The sequence below is a fragment of the Pelodiscus sinensis genome, chromosome 4 (assembly GCF_052426305.1).
Source record: "Pelodiscus sinensis isolate ZL-2025 chromosome 4, ASM5242630v1, whole genome shotgun sequence".
Taxonomy (NCBI): domain Eukaryota; kingdom Metazoa; phylum Chordata; order Testudines; family Trionychidae; genus Pelodiscus; species Pelodiscus sinensis.
In genome coordinates, this window is record NC_143055.1 from 57651753 (window position 1) to 57664819 (window position 13067).

A 13067-nucleotide genomic window follows, 5' to 3' on the forward strand; every position below is an offset into this window, starting at 1 on the left:
CAATGAATGTCCATAGAAGACATTATAGACTCATAGACATTAGCTTTTCTTTAATAAAGATAACCACAATGGTATGAGAGGTAACAAACTGATTATGATAGTGAAGCCTTTCCCAAGAAATGTAATAGGAGTATAGCTTTTTGCTTTTGATTTTCCTTAACATCCTCAATAGAACAACAACTTTTCAAACAGCATGGCAATTATTTTGTTTATTTTTATTTCGTAGAAATACATAATCTTTGGTACCTGTGGTACTGAACTAGAAAGTGAGACGGGAAACTAGAAAGTGAGAAACTAGGAAGGGAGATTCTGGCAAAGCCAGGGAAAATACTCATTAAGTGTAACAGAACTGCTATCAGATTGGTCCCTTATACTTTTCAGGCAGGTTTATTCTTTTAAAATGATTCCTTAACAGATTTTTCTCCAAAGTATTGGGATGGTGCCAAAGCTTAAGCTGTAGGAAGGTCTAGAAGAGATTACCTTAAAATCTCGAGTATAATGCTCACCTATGTGTAATGCGCACCTACCTTTTAAACATCAGAATTCTGGAACAAACTGAGCTGTTATCTATATTGCATACCCCCATTAAACTCACGATTTTACGATCCCGCACCCACCTGCAGGCTCACCCTGGAAAAGTGCGTGCAGCAGAGTTTGAAACCTGCTCCCTGCCCAGCTGCTCGTGCACTGGGCTGAGCTCGCACCTGCTGCAGGGCCCCTTCCTCCTCCCCCCACCCAGCACATTATACATAGGAAGCGATTTGTAAAGTTTTTACCTAACCATCCCTGCCAGGCTCCCGGACAAGCCCCCTACCCAGCTGCTGGCGTGCTGCACCGAGCTCGCGCCTGCCGCAGGGGCCCTCTGCTCTGCTGCCAGCGCGCCGCACTGAGCTCACGCCTGCCGCAGCGGCCCCCTGCCCAGCATGGCACACCGGCAGCTGAGCAGGAGGCCCCCGTGGCAGGCACAAACTCAACTGGGCAGGGGGCCCCTGCGGCAGGTGCGAGCTCAGCGTGGCACGCCAGCAGCTGGGTAGAGGGCCCCCATGGCAAGTACGAGGTCAGGTGGGCAGGGGTCCCACCACAGCAGGCAAGAGGTCAGCCAGGCAGGGATGGTTAGGTAAAAACTTTACAAATTGCTTCCTATGAATAATGTGCACCCCAGTTTTAATCCTTAAAAACCGGGGGGAAAAGTGTGCATTATACTCGAGATTTTCTGAGTACCCAGTCCTCAGAAGGCAAGGTAGCCAGCTGGAAAGTGGTGAGTACGTGTAACTAAATATATGATTTTATTTATATTTATTTTTAGTATGACATATAATCAGCAAAATTGAAATGATAGCTTTATATACATCTATATAGGTAAGTTGGCCTGACCAACCTATGTCATGTGCTGGTGAGTTAATTGATACAAACTGACTGGAGTCAGAAGACTTTCTGTCCATGAAGGTTAACTTTTCCTCTGCTCCTAGACAAAAAGGAAAGGAATGTCACCTTTGTCAGGGAACGCAGGATTATAAATAGATAAAATGGAACAACTTTAAAGCCATCTTTTACAATGAGGAGTTTGGTACAAATTCAAAGAAGCACATTTATTCAGACTATGCTAGGCAGATCTTTCGTTCTGATCCTGTGGAATATTGACACTTTTGAATAACTCCTGTGCGTCCTGTATGTATCACACAAGGGCTACGTCTAGACTGGCATGATTTTCCGGAAATGCTTTTAAGGGAAAAGTTTTCCGTTAAAAACATTTTCGGAAAAGAGCATCTAGATTGGCACAGACGCTTTTCCACAAAAGCACTTTTTGTGGAAAAGCGTCCATGGCCAATCTAGACGCGCTTTTCCGCAAAAAAGCCCCGATCGCCATTTTCGCGAATGGGGTTTTTTTTGCAGAAAACAAATATCAGCTATCTACACTAGCCCTTTTGTGAAAAAGTTTTGCATAAAAGGACTTTTGCCCGAACGGAAGCAGCATAGTATTTCCGCAAGAACACTGACAATCTTACATGAGATCATCAGTGTTCTTGCGGAAATTCAAGCGGCCAGTGTATACAGCTGGCAAGTTTTTCCGCAAAAGCTGATGATTTTGCGGAAAAACTTGCCTGTCTAGACACAGCCAAGGATATTTGTGTAGAATCTATCTCCATGGGCTCTTGAAGACAACAGACTTTGAAGCCAGTCAGAATTCTGTGGAATCAGAGAGAACCCTTGTCCCTAATTCTAAACCAGTGTTTCTCAAAGTGGTTGGTGAAACCACTTTGAGGCTACATCTAGACAGGGCTATTTCAGGATACCAGAAGTTTCACAAAATAGTATTCCGGTCTTCAAACGCAACCTTTATTTTGTTAAGGGACTTGTCAAAATAGTGCTTTATTTTGAAATTTGGCTCTGTGTAGACAGTGCCAAATTTTGAAATAAGTTATTTTTAAATTACCTCAAAATAAGCTACACAATTTGTGGAGCACAAATTGAGTAGCTTGTTTTGAGGTAAGTGTGCAGTGTCAATAGACCCTGAGCAACCTACTAACTGGCTGCTTCCCGTGGCTCCCCTTAGTTGCAAATGGCAAACCAGAGACAATGGGAGCCATGAGGCTCCAAGGCCATAGAGCTAGTAAATAAACACACGGGAGTAACCAGTTAGGTTTCTCAAAGTGTTTTTGTGGACCACTTAGAAGAACACGGTTCTAAACTATTAATTTGATAGAACCATATTAAAATAGTGTTATTGTAACTTCAGAAATGACTCACTAATGAACCTATCCTATTTCTCTTCAGACATGAGTACTGTAAATAATAGTTGTTTTCGCAAACACTGGTTGTTGTATTATTGGTGTTGTGAGCTACCATATGTAAGCCATATGTTGAATAAGGGCAATAATTTGAACCGTTTGCAGGGAGATTGGGCTTAAATAGAACAGGGGTTTTGAGTTTTTTTAGATAAAAAGAAGTTAGATTTACTAGTACAAAGCAGACCATCTGCTTTTATATATGTGTGAAATGTATTATATATATCTATATATAATAACTAAACCCTTAAAATCTTGTTAAAGCCACAAACTGACAGAAGTGGGAAGAAATAGATTGTTTGGAGTTAAAACTGCTGGTGGGAAAAAACACTGTTGTAAGAGAAATGGAGAAAATGATTATATTAACTATTCTACTGTTGGCACCCACCCTTTCTCCATGCTCCTGAAACCATTTCCTTGACCCTATCTGGTATCTTTCTACCACTTTCAAGTTTCTCCTTGCACTACATGGCTTTTCCACTTAACTCACTGGAACAGAAGTTCATTCTAAGCATATAAATGAAACAAATAATTCCCTCATATTGCTTTTGGCTTTTTCTCATTGTCTCTGGTATATTTGCGGTCTGTCCATGTATGGTTCAATCCTAGAAGTGTTGAGTTTCTCCTGTGTGATCTGAATAGCTTCCTATATCATTGAAGTTAGAGTGAGCTGATATATTCTCAGCATGGCACCTTCCATGATCTTCCCCTTACTTTGTAAGTTCCTTGGGGCAAGGAACTTCTTTTCATATCATTCTGTAAGTGTCAAGTGCTCTGTACATGTAATAGATATAATGGCAAATAATTGGGTCACCTGACAGCATTGTGCATAGTATTCAACCTGACAGATTAGGTGGATCTTATTAGCTATATTCCAGTGTGTGTCTAAGACAGAGACCACAAAGTGAATGGATATTGGGCTTAGCACTGAAAAACCCTAGGAACAGCTATGTGTGGGAGGAAACCTAGGTAGAGGTTTGTGTTTGAGGATTTACTTTAATTGTTAATTTAAATAACAAATAGGGGTAAGCCTGTGTGACTCCATGGAAGTCACATCTTTGAAACAAAGGCAAAATGCAAGTAGTCATGAGTTTGATAATAGAACTCAGACAACAGCAGCAAGCCCAGATTGAAGCCCAGTGAGAACAGTGTCTGGCCTGGGTGCAGTTTGTGAAAGAACAGCAGCAGCAGCAGTTCTGTTAGCAGTAGCTGCAGAAGCTGAGTAACTCAATGGCTCTGCTCTGGTGACTGTTAAATCCTAGCTTTCCTGGGATCATCAGAGGGCCTGGGTTACCTGATCACTTTTGCATGGATAGCTATTTCAGATCAGTAGGGAAAGGAATCCTGGAGTTTCCAGCTGGTCCTTTTTCTAACCTGTCTATAGAGTTCTGGATAAGGATGCTACAGATGGATCATGAGCTAAGTTATTTTGGATGGGTTGGGGATTTCAGAAGATAAATATCAGGAGAGATTTTGAAATAAACCATAGTTCTTACTCCTTCATCTGATACTGGACAGAATGGCTAACCTATAGAACTAGGCTTGAGATCCTTAAAGTGGGGAAACAGTGGACATATACAAGGTATGTCTACACAGCAGGACTAAAGCCAAAATAAATTACGCAATTTGAGTATAAACTATGTCAATTGCGTAACTTAAGTTGAAATAGCCTATTTCAGCTTTTGGTACTATCTACACAGTAGGAAGTCCGACAAAGAACACTCTTCCTCCGACTTCCCTTACTCCTCGTAAAGTGAGGATTACAGGAGTCAGAGTAAGAAGTCCTTCAGCTTCACATTATTTTGACATTATGTCGAAATAATTGCTTGTAGTGTAGATGTGGACTATGTTATTTCAGAATAACATCAGTTACTCTGAAATAACATTGCTGTGTAGATGTACCCACAGATATTGGAGCAATAAGTGGAAAATCTCCCCTAAGGAGTGCAGGCCTAGATGTTTTCGAAACAACTATCTATGCTGGCAAAGAAAGCAGGATAAACTGAGCAACAATAGGAAACCGAACCGCCAGAAAGATCAGTAAAACCACACCCAAGAAGTGAAGGACAGTCAATTCGAAAGATGGGAAAACTTCAACAGAAAAAAAAAAAGGATTTTAGGACCGTAATGGTCATTGAGAAAAAGATAAGGACACAAAGCCTTGGGTTTTACCAGACAGTATGCACTTACTGATCCACTTAAATACCTGCTGTGTGTGCAAGGAACAGGGAAGGCATTCAGAGTGATACAGCTGGTCATTTATATCATGAGCCATAAATATAACTGACGTTTGTATTGATTTTTTGAAGAAAAACACCTTTTTGAAATACACAATGTTCTTTTTCAGAGTTTCCAGGTTTTTTTAAAAAATGAAATTAAGTGATATTTGTGCGAACATTTGATCAAATCAGTTTGAATCTAAACACAAAATGTTCAGGTTACTATTTAGTTTGTATTTTCTCTCATTTTCTTAATGGAAAAGAACAGGAGGTAAAACAAAGAAAACAAAACTTAAAAAATGTTTTGCCAAAAAAATGAAAAAGTTAGGGGAAATGTTCAAACCCCATAGATTTAATTTCATTTGAAAATGTTCATAGAAAAGAACTCACATTTTTCAACTAACTGTAAGAGTTGTGCTTACTTTTTCCAAGTGCTACAAAATCAAGAATATAGCATGTCCCAGGTGACACTAAAGTATGGCTACTGACCTTATTAAATCACATCTGTCACAGTTTCTTTCCCAATAGTGGGAGGAATACCACAGCTCATGGACCAGTATCTGAATGCACGAATCCATCTGAGGCTGTCAGAGCAGAAGACATGTCAGACCTTAAGGGATGTTGCCAGAGGTTCACCATACCAGCCCCATCAGATGTGGCAATGGTATATTTCATTTGTAATATGGTCCGGGCAGATGAGAGATTCAGTAGAGGTAGTGTGTGAGTGTATCTGCGTGTGTCAGACAGTGCACCAAACAAGCCTTCCTTTTGAAGATCCGTATGCATTTGATTATCAGCATTACTTTGTGTTTGCTCACCTCCTCTGTTACTATACTTGCTGTAGCCACAGGGATCAACACAGTAAAAAGCATGCATTAAAGCAAGTACACCCTCCCTTTCTTTATGCATTCCTTGTGCCTGTATCACACTTGCACAACTGAGGAGTAGGATTCAGAGGTTTATTCAGAGGTCCATTTTAAGTAAGTCCTTGGTGGGTTTTGACATGCTCAAAGCCATGGACTGAAGTATGGACAGACTCATGGCCTTTTATGAAGGGAGCTAAGTGGGAGCACAATATTTTTGAGCTAGTACATTTTTCATCTTGCTCTCTTGTGAGCAGTCCTGGATGATTTATCTCAAACAGTTCTTTTGAAAAAAAATCAGGCTGCATGTCACAGATGTTTTTAATTTTAAAAGAGAACACTTTCTTGGCTCATTGTTTCAGACCAAAAGAATGAAACAGTTAAAATCAACTTAATTTTTAAAGCTATCAGTTCTGCAACCAGGGCCCCAGTTTTTAATGATTCCAAGCACAAGGCAATATCTTTCAAGAATCTACCCTAATACCACTATACAGATTAGGAATTTGAGAGTATTCCTTCCAGGGAGAATTCGAGAGGGTTTCACTATTTAATATCATATTCAAGGAGAATAAATTACTTCTTTGAAGTATGCAAAGCATCATGTCTTTCCTATTGTAATATGGTGATGGTCTTCTCTTTGAATTCTAATACATGACAACAATTTCCTAAAGGCTGAAGCCTGTTAGACAGAGTGCCAACTTATTTCGAGCTAGGCAAAAATGTATTGGTTTTCAAATACTATATAACAACCCTCAGGATGAATATGAGCTAATGGAGATGAACTCAGTTGCATATATCTTTAAAGATCTTTGAGGCAGATGTGAACTGTCACAACATTTTTAACCAGGTGATTATAAGCCCATAGCACCCAATGTTTTGGAGAAAAAAAAGGATTGATACATGAGAAAGGGAACATAAATTAATGATGTTCTGCCACTTGACTTACAGCCTGCGTTCACAGCCTGCTACATTTTGGATGATTTCCTAGGATTCAGAATAAATGACATCAAATCCAAATTCTGATCTTTTCTAAACTATTGTTTCACAATGCATTTTAAGACTGAATTTCAAGGAGATTCTTGGGGTAAAAATTATTGTATGGGTATATGTTATTACTTTTATGTCTTTTTAATTCTAAAATTCTCTAAATTTCCAGCAGAATTGGATCAATAAAGATAAATGTCATCAAATGCAAACAGTGGAACCACTGAACTGTGGAGAAAATCAGCTTTGATTCATTTCTCTTTCCTTTTTATAAGACCATTACTAAGATGAATACTAACCATGTGGCTTTTCTAAACCTGAGTACTGTATAGTGCAAGCTAATGCCATCATGAACATTGTTGACCAGGTATCCGTTGATCGAAACTGAGAGGAGAATCCTGGGTTCCAGGTTTGTATGAAGCATTAATTTAGGAGTAATTTGTATCAATTAGCCACAGTCTGTAGCAGAAGTTACTTTGAAATTGTGCCACCAAGAAATATGGAAGGAAAGGCCGTGAGGAGGAAGATAATCAAGTTGTGACATCCAGTGGCATAGAGCAACTTGCTCCCTGCTCTACCTCACCTCTTTAGTTCAGTGCAGAGTCTGGACCATGACCTACAGCTTTCTCCCCTCTTCTTGGATGAAATTTAGATTTCTCCTCTGCCCAGGCTTTCAGGGTATGTCTACACTACCCCGCTAGTTCGAACTAGCGGAGTAATGTAGGCATACCGCACTTGCAAATGAAGCCCGGGATTTGAATTTCCCGGGCTTCATTTGCATAAGCCGGCCAGCGCCATTTTTAAATGCCGGCTTGTTCGAACCCCGTGCTGCGTGTAGCCGCGCAGCACGGGGTTCCAACAAGCCGGCATTTAAAAATGGCGCCGGCCGGCTTATGCAAATGAAGCCCGGGAAATTCAAATCCCGGGCTTCATTTGCAAGTGCGGTATGCCTACATTACCACCCTAGTTCGAACTAGGGTGGTAGTGTAGACATACCCTCATAGAGGAGCAGTCTTTGTGCTTCTCGAGTACAAAATTGTTCCCAGTCAGGTGAGTCTGACATTTCTTTGTCTCTCCCACTCCTGCACATTCAAACTACTGAAAGTAACAATCTGCTCCTTACTGGGGAAGCAGCATTCCTCCAGTTGAAGTCACTGAGGGGATAGCCAGTGGGCAGAATTTGTTTTATACATAACACTTATAATGCTCAGTACTTCAAAGCATTTTAGGAAGTAATGTTGTATTAAATATGGCTGGTGTGGTGACTCAGCAGGAAAGGTGTGCCAACCAGTATGCCTTAAGCAATAACACACAAAGAGTTTATGGGCCTTAGAACTTGTTTTAATGAGATGAAATATTAGTCATTATGTTGGGATTTCCACCTTCATAAGATTGAAAGATTACTTCTCATCTCTACCCAACTCTTAAATCCATTGTGCTGTCCACATATTATATTTTAGTGGATCTTTTTCAAAATGGGAAGCCCCGCTAATTAAAATAATTTCAAATGTTTAAATTTATCAAGCTTCAAGACATCTTTCTTTGGCTCTCTCTGTAACATTAAGGAGCATGCTTTCAAGGTGGCCATACTGGATTATGTACCTCCAGTTTTGTATGCTATTCCTAGCACTGCAAATCAAGAAATGCCCATAAGGTAGAGATAACAGATATAAATCTGATATTTATTTACACTAGAAAAAAAAGCTACATACAAGTACATTGAAATAAGAAAGGAGAATCAGAAATAAAATTGAGCAATTAAAATAAACATGTATACAGGAAATAGTGAATAAATGATGCAGGCTTGCAGCACAGTAGCATAGCCAGTGGGGCCGCTTGGATTGGCCCCAACATGAGAAATGGGCAAAAATGGGGAGGGACAGGGAGAGGGGGAGAGAGGAGCAAGCCCCAGCACCCTAGTCCCCATCTAGAGTTCTGTGGAACAAGTGCCAGCTCTGCCACTTGGATGGAGCACCATAGGCTGAACCTCAGCACTGCTCCGCAACCACAGCACCGGCACAGATGGAAGAATGCCCCAGTGCTCTGACCCTTTCCCTGACTCTTTTGCTAGGTGATCTGAAGGTGTGTGTGCCTGAGTGCAAAGTAAATGGGCCACAGCTCACTCAGACACACACATGACTACACACTGATGGAGCAGTGGAGCTGTACCAACACAGCTGTACAGCTGCTATGCCAACTGGAGAGAATTCTCCCTTAAGCTTAATAGATGCCACCACAAATGGCAGAAGCTCTACCACCAACATAGTGTTGTACACACAAACACTTATGTCAATGCAATTTGCATCACTTGGGGGGGTGGTTTAGCCTCATCCTGAACAACATAAATTATGCCAACATGAGCTATAGTGCGGATATAGCCTGAGAACTGGAGAAACTACTGGTGTGAAATCTAGAGCTTGAACTGATAGTCCTTGAGAGAAACAATAGACTCATTAGTTTATTCATTTAAGCTTTTTATTCTACTTATTAAATAATACTGAGGCACTGCTTCCATTCCAAACAAATGTTCTATGCTGATTGTCTTAATTGGCATGTTTTCCTTTAGTGAATTTTTGTATTAATGTAGATGAAATATATGGGTATATATAACCCTTTTATTGTCCAACATTCAACAGTTTTAAAGATGGTTGGGGGTTTGGTATACAGAGACTTTAACTTGCTTAGTGGCATGGCAAATACACCATTAAACATCTTTATAACCTTTTACACATAAGGTACATACACATACACATAAAGGGGGAACGGATCTCAAATGTAAAGTATTATATACAGCTTTTCTTTTAATAACATTTTTGTTCCATTTCACTGGGCAGTTTTTCTAATGAATCATTCCCTTGGTTGAAAGTCTTTTAGGTAGTACTAAAGATGTTAATAATTGTTAATAATACAGATTCTTGGGTGTGGGTAGTGGTGGATAACATAGTCTGGAGCCTCAGAGTTATAGCTGTGTTAGTCTGTAACTTTAAAAACAAGCAGCAGTCCTGTGGCACCTTAGAGACTAACTAATAGATGGGAGCTTTTGTTATTAAAGTTCAATCCTGTTTCCTAAAAGACAAAACAAGACAAACACACTCTAGGGACAAGAAAAGAATATAAAAAATTGAGTGCGCAGCTTCTGTTGCTGGTTTTGAATTTCACTTCCAACCTCACTGCTGGAGAAACACAGGCAAAGCTCAGTCTTATTAGATACTTCGAGATCTGGCAAACTTGTACCAGCATTGAACTGGGCTGTTTAATAGAGTGCTTTAGTTGCCTTTTCTTTTTTTTTCTTTCTTTTTTTTTTTTTTTTTTGCTACAGTTTACAGCAATATATTCAGTCTTGGCTGGTGTTATGAATGGGAACTGCAAAGAAGTTCTGGCTTACCTGGAGAGTGAGGAAAGGATTAAGCTAATGTGGAGATGCACCTGAAAGAGGAGGATTTGGGCAGTCAGCCAATGAAATGAAAATAAAGAATTTCTAATAACAGAGGGGTTTTTTTCCCTTTCTTTGGAGCAAGCAGCAGTTTTCCCCAGGAAGCAGGAGAGATGGACTCCCCCAGGAAGAGACTCCTTGAAATGTGTGAGTAGGAAAAAGTTTAGATAGTCTGTCAGGTTTTTATTGTTTTCCTTGTTTGGGGATTTGGAAATCATTTCTGAGCTGCTTAATTGTTTTTCTCTGTTCTTTTGTAACTAAAAATTATATCCCAGGGATTCTCCCTGAGTTTATTTCAATCCATGACTTTTAACACCCAGTCATTTACTATGCTTGCAACAGAAGTCTTGTTTTAATAATAAAAGTGTTTTCTTTCTGTTTTGGTTAACTGGTATTAGTTGATTTTTGTGTCCTTAAACATTCCTACCTAAGAGAAACCATGTTACCCAAGAGAAGCAGAGCCCCATTGTTCTCTGTGGATTATCCCTGTTTGTCTTCCCTACTCCAAGCAAAATGGAGGATGGAGAAGAGGGCAGGGGGGCAGACTTTGCCTCAGGGAAGGGATTCCAAGTAGTCTCTTCTTTGTAAGAAGGTAATTTCTTTTTTATTTATTTTTTTATTCAAATTGACACTTGGTGGTAGCAGCGATTTTTTTTCTAAGATCTCAGGGAAACTGAGATTGAAAAAGTTTGTTTCTGGGAATTACAGAGAGAAGTTCTTACAGAGTTTATTCTGCTAGCTGGGCCCCTATATCTACACTTGAAGTGCCAGGTTGGGGAATTGAACTGTGACAGCTGGCTAACATAGAAAAAATGAGGGTTGGGAAAGAGAAGAAATAAACTGGAGAAAGGAAAAATGTGTAGGATGGGGAAGAAGACAAAGTCTTACATCCTAGGTAGTATGTAGGATTTAGGTGAATATGGTGATGTCATCTGGGTCCTGATCTCTGGGTCCAGGAAGGTCAAAATCAAGAGATTATGGTGTATGCAGCCAGGATGGTGAACCTCTCTTCTTCCCCTTGTCATGTCTTTGTCAGCTAGTGTCATAGCAACCTCCATCTGTTTGTCTGCATTTCCCCACCATAATCTCTTTACAAAAATCAAATACAAAATGTAGCAATGGGCAGGGTCATTCATCCTTTTTATTAAGAGGTCTAAATACTGTAACACTAATTTGGTTCACTAAGTTTTTGGTTTAAAACTGTATTGTTTACAAGGGATGACTAACACAAACCTTAAATTTTATTATGTTTTTCTTTATTTCAGTTTTTTCTCTCTCTTGAAACTTTATTCATTAATATCTATCAATAGCAGGTTATTGAGATACTTCATTAACTATCACTTTTTACAATTTAGCTTACAATTAGGTAAGTGTGTAGGTCCAATTATTGCAATATAACACCTCTATTTTAAGAAATAATCTAGGATCCAACTTTGTTCACAGAATTACAATGACAAACAAATCTTAGTTAACCATATAGCAAAAAATAAAAGAAAAAGGGTACTTAGATTTATTTTAAGGTTTGCAATGTTTTTATTCCAAAATTAGGATTTACGAATGCTTATTTGATTCAACATTAAATAGATTACAATTAAACTTTACAGGTGATTGAGTCTTATTTGTAGCTAAAATAGATCTTAAAACTGCTGCTATAATGTGTTTTAAAGATGTTTAGGAACAAATTGGCTTTTGTTACTTTTTTGACTGTGAAGCCCAAGATGGGTAAGGATGAGGAAATCTGTAATGAGTAATCAGCATATTGTATTTTCTGCAATAAATGTTCCCCTAAGGGATGTCTTCATCTGAACCATGTGCTCCTCTGTCCCTCTCAGCTTCCCCCAGCCCTTAATTTAAATAATCCTTTACAACCTTTTTAATTTTACATACCAGATCTGCCTTTCCGAAAAGTTTTCCCAGTGCCTATTTAGCCTAAATCCCTCTTCCAAACACTATCCTCTCATCTATGCAGTTAGATCCTGCCATTCTGCATATCCACCTGCCCCTGTGTATTGAAATGGCATCCCTTGATGGACCATGGTCTCTCAGAGAATGTTACCATGGAGATCCTGGACTATCTCTTAACTATAAGTCAAAATATGCAGGACCCTCCCACCCCCACTCCCCTGATCCTCTTTTCTATCTTGTCTTATGTCATTGGTACTTGCATGCTTTGCATGCTTCTCCCAAACAAACACATTTAAGGATTTTAAAACAAGCCTTTCCTTGGAATTAGATAACTACACACACATTTCTGGATGACGTAGTTATATCAATATAAGTTTGTAATGTAGACCTGGACATGGAGACATTTGCCTGCTTAATACTATGATAAACACGCCATTAAAACTCTTTTAGACTTTTATTAAAGATATAGGAAAAAGGGGAAAACAGTTAACAATTTGAAAATTAAATATTAAATAAGGGTTTAATTTTAACAACCTCCATTGTTCCCTTTAGCTGGAGGAAATCCCCAGGAGGGGCAGAATCTTTCAGATGGTATTAAAGATGGTAATTATTATTCCTTTTTGGGAAGAGAGAAGAAAGTATGTAAGATAGGTTGAAGCTGCTGTTGTTCTTTAAGTTTGGTCCTCTTTCTTAAAATTCAAAGCAAGATGAACACCCACAAAATCGGAAGCAAAATTTGGCAAGAGGAAAAAGACTGTGATACGAGTCCAAAGCCATGAAAACAGACAATGGGGGAGAGTGGACAACAGGGGAGACACCATCCATAAGGCAGCACACTTTATGGACTAAGCTAATTCCCAGTGTGACCAGCAGGAGG